The sequence below is a fragment of the Clytia hemisphaerica genome, unplaced genomic scaffold (genome assembly GCF_902728285.1).
Source record: "Clytia hemisphaerica strain Z4C2 unplaced genomic scaffold, Clytia hemisphaerica genome assembly, whole genome shotgun sequence".
NCBI classification, from domain to species: Eukaryota; Metazoa; Cnidaria; class Hydrozoa; order Leptothecata; family Clytiidae; genus Clytia; species Clytia hemisphaerica.
In genome coordinates, this window is record NW_027104528.1 from 806,883 (window position 1) to 815,877 (window position 8,995).

The 8,995-nt window shown below is 35.1% G+C and overlaps 1 long non-coding RNA gene across 1 annotated transcript; it reads left to right on the plus strand.

The window, feature by feature from the left end:
- Positions 1–2,606: 2,606 nt before the first annotated feature.
- Positions 2,607–8,536, plus strand: LOC136822066 (uncharacterized). The gene is made up of 3 exons (XR_010848854.1): positions 2,607–3,056; positions 7,297–7,356; positions 8,264–8,536. It is a non-coding gene; the product is annotated as an uncharacterized lncRNA (long non-coding RNA).
- The last annotated feature ends 459 nt before the right edge of the window (positions 8,537–8,995 follow it).

Consider the following 8,995-nt stretch of genomic DNA (forward strand, 5'->3'; position numbering starts at 1 on the left):
TACTTTTTTGGGGGAATATTCAAAGCTGTGTTTGAGATACTTTTTGAGCTTTTGATGGCCACCAAAAGCATGTTTAGGCCATCTAAAGCTCCCTTTAATGTCCTAGAAGGTTCTAGAAGTCCTAGAAGTGATTTTTTAAAAAAAAATTAGCGCATTTCTTAGGGGAACCTCTGCTCAAAATTTTTTCATCAATCCCGGCATTTAATTGTTGGCACACTTTTGAAGTGAAAAATTGATAAAAATGACTCCCCCGCCCCCCTGGTTCAATGTTGAGTTGCGGGAGAAATCCCGTGTCCTAGGTCTTGCGATAGGGTCTTCCAACGTTGAACTAGGGGGTCCGGGGGAAAAATATCCAAAAATTTGATTTTGTGCCAACATTAAATGCCAGAATTGTAATATGTAACAGCAGGCTCTGATACAACTTTTTATGAAGTTGAACTATCGTTAAGGCTACAACGCTAAAAAATGAGAAACCTTCATTCTCGGGGCTAACTGCATTCTCGGGGTGAGGTGCTGTACCTATAATGTTAAAGGTTGCTTCAATTACATTTGCCAAGATTCCTCATAGATTTGATATCGATTTGGACACTGATAACAGTTAGACAGTTAGAAAAAATCGAAGCAATGATTAGAAGATGTCTAGTTAAGGTAAATATAATACAATTTACCAATGAAATTATCCATCTTACCAAATGAACTTGATTCGTGCATCGGTGGAGCCGCAAAAGAGAAATTCTGAGCCTACCTTTCACTAATCTGATGAAAAATTCAAGAATCAAATCATTAAGTAACTAGTTTAAGGGTTCTGCAAAGTTTAATTTTTTTGCACTTTTGCACCTCAAATACGACTCTAAATTAACCTGACAACTCGATTTTATAGCCACCCATAATGTTTAAGGTTGGTTCAATTACATTTGCCAAGATCCTCATAAATTTGAAGTAGTTTTGGACAGTGTACCAGAAGAATTATCCATCTTATCAACTGAACTTGATTCGTCCGCCGGTGGAGCTGCAAAAGAGAAATTCTTGACTGATAAAAGGGGTATTCTGAGCTAACCTATTACTAATTCGATAAAAAAAGTCAAAGACTCAAATCATTAAGTATCTAACTAGTTTAAGATAAGGGTCCTACAAATTTTGATTCTTTCACCACAAATACAACTCTAACTAAACAAACCTAACAACTCGATTTTATAGCTACCCATAATGTTAAAGGTTGCTTCAATTACATTTGCCAAGATCCTCATACATTTGAAGAAGTTTTGGACAGTGAAGTCGGAAAAAATCGAAACAATCATTAGAAGATGTCTAGTTAAGGTAAAAATAATACAATCTACCAGAAAAATTATCTATCTTACCAATTGAACTTGATTCAGGCGCTGGTAGAGCTGTAAAAGATAAAATCTTAGCTGATAAAAGGGGTATTCTGAACTAACCTTTCACTAACCCGATGTAAAAGTCAAAGACTGAAATCATAAAAACTAGACGTAATCTAAGAAAAAACATAACCCGAAGATCAGCATCCTTCTTAGTTTTTAAATAAAAACAATGTCTCATTTTTAATTTAGCTCGAACTTCTTAAAACAGATTTTGGAAAATGGCACCCCACCCACCTCATCAAGCAAACAAGAGAGGAAATGATGATATTGTTGCAAAGTAAGTATAATATAACAAAATTGAGGAATATACATTTTTCTCAAGTTAAATAAAATCATTTCTAGACTCTTTTTCTATGTAATGTTGTCAAAAGAGAGCTAGTCTACACAATAGACAGCTGCAGGCCTTAGGCCTTACTCTTGGTCTATAGGCACTGTTGTAGGGGGCCACTAGTAGCCCCCACCGGGGATTGCTTATTAATAGGTTTATACAAAAGATGTTTATCAATAGAGATTTCAAATAAAAGAATGTTTAAAACACAGCTGATTGGCTTAGGTTTCGGACCTCTCTAGTGTATCATTAAAACCGAAAGCAGCCACCGAGGGCAAAAGACGGAATAGCTGTTCCGGAGACCCCCCTCAGCTGGAAATGGCCTAGGTGTTCCGGGAAATTTTCAAAAAATTTGCTCCTGGAAATACATAGCTGTTCCCTGGAAAAATCGTGAAAGCTCTATATCAGCTTTCCAGCTGGAAATTCACATGTGTTCCGGGTTGATTCCATGTAATTTTCACAACTGATATAAAACTTGGGAGCTGTTCCTGTAGCCAACTACCTGGAAATCTGGAGCTGTTCCGGTCGGGATTAAGTTTTTTTTTCTGGACAAAGATCGAAAGATTGAGCTGTTCCTTGAATTAGCCAGCTGGAAATTTAGAGCTGTTCCGGTCGATTTTTCGGAGCTGCTCCTTAGACAGTTTAAAACAAGGCGCTCCTGGAAAACTTCCCTACTGGAGTAGGAACAGGTAAATTTTTTGCTGGCAAATTGAAAAAAAATGAAAAAAATGAGCTGTTCCTCTACAGTAGGGCACTTTTCCAGGAGCGATTTGTGTTCCGAGCTGTCTTAGTTTAAAATTTCTTGATTTAAAAACACGGGGGTAACATAAAATGTAAGCTATGATAGCAAGCAATTGTAAAATTAGAAAAAAATTTCTACCATAACTTTCACAGTTTTGAAAATTACATCGTATGAATGAGAGTTTTTTACAAAATCATGAAAGTAGCAGAAAATAAAATGCCAGCGTAAAACTAAACTATCTAGTAACCCCCGTCTTTACACGAAGTAAGAAAATAGAATTTGCAAAATGGTAGCAGAGTGGCGCGAAACTATTTTGTTCTGGTTGGTATCGAAGTACAAACTTTGCAAAAGTTAAAGCTATTTCAAAGTAAATCTTAACCTAACATCAGGATCCTTGCCTCAAATCACTGATTAACTGTATGAAACGCTTTTGCAGTTATTCTCGAAGAAACTGGGGAGGATATTTTTGTGGTTCTTTGAGCAAAAATGGACTAATCTTTTAACAACTCAACTCATGACATCTTGGTGGATCACAACTGAATAAAATGAAACACTGTCAAGAAGAACACTGAAAACATCAAACTTCAAAACTGACAAGCATGACCAGGTATGTTTTTTTTTAACTTTTCAGTTCTATACCAGACTCTCCCACTCTATACAATCGATAACTTTTTCCCAACCATTGATGACCAATCAATAACTGATTGATTGATTGGATATCGACTGATGGTGATGGGGAATCTGCCTGTTCTATAAATAATTCGATATATCTTTTTTTTACCAATGTTTTGTTCAATGGATAGGCAACCAAACCTCACTTCTCAAAAATTAAAAAAGATTATCAGGGAAAATTTTTTTCGATTTTTCAGATGACACCCGCGCAAAAATAAGTCTGAATGGAAATCTGAAAAGGCGGCCGTCCACATAGAACGTACGCACTAAGAGGGAGGGGGGTCTTCTCAAAAGCTTGTGCTTTTGACAGAGGGGAGGGGTCAAATGGAAATGTTACGTACTCGGGTAACTTAATGCATGTCCCAATTTCTTCAAAAACTACTTATATTTCTACATTTCTTTTTGTATTTATGACGTCATAATTAGGTTTTTTTAACCCCATTAAACCTAGGCTTTTAGAGGCGGTTCAGAACTAGGGGAAAACTACGTACTTACTAGAGGGGGTATTAGCCATTTGTGTACGCTTGCGTACAGGGGGAGGGGGTACTTGATTTTCAACATCTTAGTGTGTACGTACTACGGGGACGGCCCTAAGGTCTAGGCCGTGAATTTTTTTTTACAAGGTGGTATTCCGAAAATCCTGTGTCAGACTTTCTGAAACACTGAGTTGAGCTATGAAATTAATTCCTTTTTTAAATGACTAATTTTTCTAAAGTTTGCAGAATGAATTGAAAATGTTTTCAAAAATATTTTTCAGAGGGTGTGAATCCTAATTGATTTTTGAGATTTTAAGTCAGGAAACCAGTTTTTAAAAAATCTAATCAATTCATTGCATGCCAAACAACAATTTCCCTGAAAATCTCAAGTCAAAGTCTTTATCTGATCCTGAGATATTCCTGACAATGTACATGCAAACCTGAGAAAAATGTGGCTGCGTGTTAAAAGGCTAAACGGTGCGATACAACGCAAACGAAATACAAACTAAAAGGTCCTCTTCAGCCACAGTACAAAAATCAACAAAAACATGTTGCGCTTAAGTCAGTAAACAAAGCAAATTTTGTTGTGATCTTGCGAAAACATAAAATTTGGGTGAAAACTGCCACAAAACTGTGACAAATTGTTCATTGATAGTCCAGGATGACTCTGTAGCCATAAAAACCTTTTTGGTGCATATTTTCATTCATATATACTTGAATTGACAATGAGCTGACTTGACCTAAGGTGGTTATGAGTAGTGGGTGTCAGATGAGAATGTATGTCTTGAGAAGTTATGTCCAGTTCATTATAATTCACATTTCCATCTTTGTTACATCATGTTGTGCTTGGATTTATATCTGCTACAAACCATTATGTCAGCTACTAAAAGCACACATCCAGCCTGATGCGCAAAACAAAATGGTGGCAACTTGAGAGTTTTACGCAGAAATCAAACATAACCACATACAACCAGTACAGCAATTTTCTAGCTTCTGTAGAGTCTATTCTTGATTTAAATAAATCATTTCCATCAAAAGGAGATTTTTTTCTGTTGCTAGGAGGATTTTTTAAGCACCAAGCAGGAAAAAAATGCTCACCGCAGCCTGAATGATAAAGATATCACTCTGAAATTTTCAGGGGATGTTCAGAAAGACTAATGGATCTAAAAATACCCAAAAATCGATATTCAATTATTTTTTCGATGATTTTAAATTTGGCAGTAGACCGCCACCTTAAATTTCAAAATATGTCAAAGGACCACTTTAAACATGTTTACCACAATCAAAAGAAGCAAAATTTAGTCCTCATGAAAATTAATCCAATTGGAGTATCAAAGTCGATTGATATCCAATCCATCAATTGGTTTTCGGTTGGTTATTAAGTGAAAGAAAGCTGCCGATTGTATTTAGTGAGTCTGGTCCATGTGATTTTTACATAATTTCTTGTGCAAATGATTAAAACATTTTTAATATTATGGTATTATTACACTTTTTTTGGATTAGTAAAAGTTCAATGTAAAAATTTTAATCAACCTTTTGGACTTTGAAGATTTTATTTTAAAATTTTTGTGTGAGTTTCACAGCTAAGTAGCTGTACGTATGTTGTATATTAAGAGTTCATTATTGTGTTTGTCAATCAAGAAACTTTTCTTGATGACAAACTGTATTTTCTGGGAATTGACAAGTAATCTTTGGTAACATCTGATCAGATTTTTATTAAATTGGGATTGTGTTGCCATGGTGCTTGTGTTACAGTATGTGACATTGAAAATCAAAATCAATAATCAATGGATGATTGATGACAAATCGATAACAATTAATGAAAAATCAATTACCATCGATACACTGGAAGTTAATTGATAATGATCGATTGTTAATCGTCAGAACCAATTCCAAAAGGTAGTCGATAGTAATTGATACCTCATCAATAACAATTGATTTTGCATCAGTATCCTGGATTATTGATTCTGATAAATATGATCAATTAGATCATATATGACTTCCTCAAATTGTTTATCTTGAGACTTATTCATTACTGGTTCATCTGAAACCCTTCACAAAGGGGTGAAATACTTTAAAGATATATTAAATAACTAAAAATAATCGTTAACGTTAAAACACAAATAGAATATAATTAAAATGATGATACTGCTGTCTGGCTTATTCTGAGACTTTTTATATTTTTATATTTCATATTATTGCTAATTTTACCATATATATATATATAGTCTAGAAGTATAAAACCTTCAACTACTCAAAATGGAAACAATATAGACAAAAACCCACAAAACAAAAAGACAATACAAATACAACAAAAATCTAGAATGAACATTCACAGAAAATCAATCAGGTTGGAGTAGAAAAGGAAAATATGATGACATAGAAATCCGTCAATGTAAAACTAGTGATCTGAAATGACTTTAAGGAAGAAAGTAACTCAATATGAGTTAAGATTGAAAGAAGTAACTCAATATGAGTCAAAAAATATTTCAAAAAAACACATTATCTGTTCCTCAGTTTTCGACCTACACAGGATTTCGGCCATTTGTGAAAATATCCTCCTATATGATGGAAATAGGGTTGTGTAGGTAGGCCAAGCAGTGTTAATTAGACACCACCACAGATAAAAGATAGTAAAAAGATGTGTTTATTGAAAGTATAAAACGCGCGCAATAATATAAAATAAACTAAAAAGTAACACGGAACCAGCCGAAGAAACTAAAATTACAATGAGAAAAGAAGTATACTTTCTACTAGACAAAGTTGCCACACCTTTGACACGTTTCTGCCACAACGTTGAAGAAAGCATACTAGAAGAGAAGGAACTGGGATTGGATTGCCACTATCCAACCCTGTGGCTCTCACACACATTTTACAGTTCAAAGAATAAGATGGAAAGAGTGGGGAAAGAATGCGAATTTAAAAAATCGGACTATAACCCGGTTCGAAGCCCCGTACACCGTGACCGCTCACCGCAAGAGCTGGCGAACGAGTGAATCTTGAGAGAGTTGAAATCTTGAAAATTCTGAAAAATGACGAACTATAACCCGTCGAAGACTGCAATCTAACTTTGCGTTTTCAGCACCTTGACATCGCATTTTTTGTATAAAAACTTTGGCTTTAACTTTAACTTTTAAGATAAACAGCAATGTGACAGACGTTTTTGCGAGTTACCTATATCTTGTCATTTTCTCTAAAATGAAATTTTCTCTCGGGATTGACATGTTGTGACGCGCTCCTTCTTCAAAGGCGTTTTTGCGAGCAACAATACTTTCCCTTTGAGATGGTTTATGCTAGATTACAAAGGGGATCATTAAATGAATCGATACGGCTACACATTTTAGCCACATTAAAAACCAAAGTTCCTTCCCAATAAAGTTAGCCGGTATCTTTTGACGTAGTGGTCACGATTGTCTTTTTGACATCAATAATAAGGTTTTAAATGTGTCAAGCAGAAAGTAACACTTTGGCATTGCACTTAACACTTCTTTGGAGATGAAATCTTTTTGTTCTAGTTAGGGGATGAAAAGAGTAAGTCATACTTTTCATAAAGTAGTGATCTTTAGGTTTGTACATGTAATGAATACCTTTACTTTCAATCGAAGTTGTTGAAAAGATATGAGGCACTGTTTGCAAAATATACTATTTAAGATGTAGACACAGTAATATATCTTTATCTGATATATCTTTTTATTTCAGCTTTAAAGAATTGACCTGGACATGAATTCAAAGCTCCAAGATTTCAAAATGCAGAAATTGGTATGGTTTTTATTGAACATTTGAATTTCAGAGTTTAATTGAATTGACTGCACTAATTTGTTTACTATTTATTGGGTGTTCTGACATTTAAAATCCATACAGGGGGTGGACAAAACTTTTCAAGCAAAAAATAATAATTAGTTGAAATGGGTACATACTAGATGGCCCCCCAGCGGTTTGCGTGATTGCGTGAATGGGCATTTTCGGTTGCGTGAATGTGTGAAAATTGGAGAAAAAAATGCGTGAATGCGTGAATTGAAAAAACTTGCGTGAACGTGAAAATGTACTTATTGATTGCGTGAATACGTGAATCTGGGCTATTTTGTGCGTGAATACGTGAATTTTCCCTTTTTCCCACCGATTATGTGCAGTTTTCCCGATTTTCCAATGTTTCCCCGATTTTCCCCAAAAAATTTCCGATTTCTGAAAAATCGGGTTATTGCGTGAAACTGGAGGAAAGTTTGCGTGAATGCGTGAATTTCGAAAGAAAATTACGTGATTGCGTGAATTGAGGGTCCGCTGGGGGGGGGGGGGGCTTCCTAGATACCCCTTGAAAATGTCAAAACTATAAAAAAAACTTGGAAAAAGTTCTTCATACCTTTTAAGTGAGTGTGCACGGGTTTTAAGATAACTTCTAGCCCCTTGACTTTCCTTAAACCCTACCCTCTGGAAATTTTTTTTCAGATTGCCCCAGGGAAAAGTTCGTTTACCCTTCTGTATGGATATAAAATGTAATGGGTCATAGTTTCCTGCTCTGTACTATAAAAATTGAAATTTATTTACGTAAATTTTAAGTAGCACGCATATGACACCGCGCTAGTGATTGCCTCTCATCCATACACTTCTTCTTTCATGATACCTGCTTTAACCATTGCCTATTAATCAAGCACTTCCGTTACCATTTCAGCTATCAACTGGACGATGGGCATGAAGTGAAATGGGATGAGATTCAAAATACCAATGATGCTTTCAGTGATAAGACTGCTGCAGGAGAAAACATAACGCAAGACTTCAATTGTAATGGCTATGGATGATTCAGCTTTTGAAATCTTTACAACAGTCCATGTTTTAAAATGATATATTGTCAGACAATCCAACTCAAACGTTTACGATGAAGTAACTATTGCATCCAGTATACTCATTCAGCTAACCGGATATGTCAAGAATGTTTCTCTTTCAAATAAACTTCCTCCCCTTTAAAATTGACCTCCTCTTTTTGTGCAAGCCGCCCCTTCTTTTGAATTCAGTAAAACTTTCAAACCACTGACCACTGACCACTGTATTTTTATTTTATACCCTCCCTCCCCCTAAAAAAACTTATGATTTATTACCATTTTGCCTTGAAACGCAAAAAACAACTCAAGTTACCCAGAGTCGTGGTTTTACAAGTTAGGTTAACTGACTATGGACTATTTATTCCGTACGAGTACATGATATATGATTATCAAAATTTCTCTTTGATACATGTTTGTATATATTCTATATAATATATATTATTTTTTTCAATTTATTGTTTTTAACTTTTCAAAATTGGAAATATATGTGAAGAAACAAGATTTTCTTTCAACCTAAATTCAACTAGGAGATCTTTCGTCTCTATTGGTACATAATCAGTACTGCCTATACATTTGAAATATGT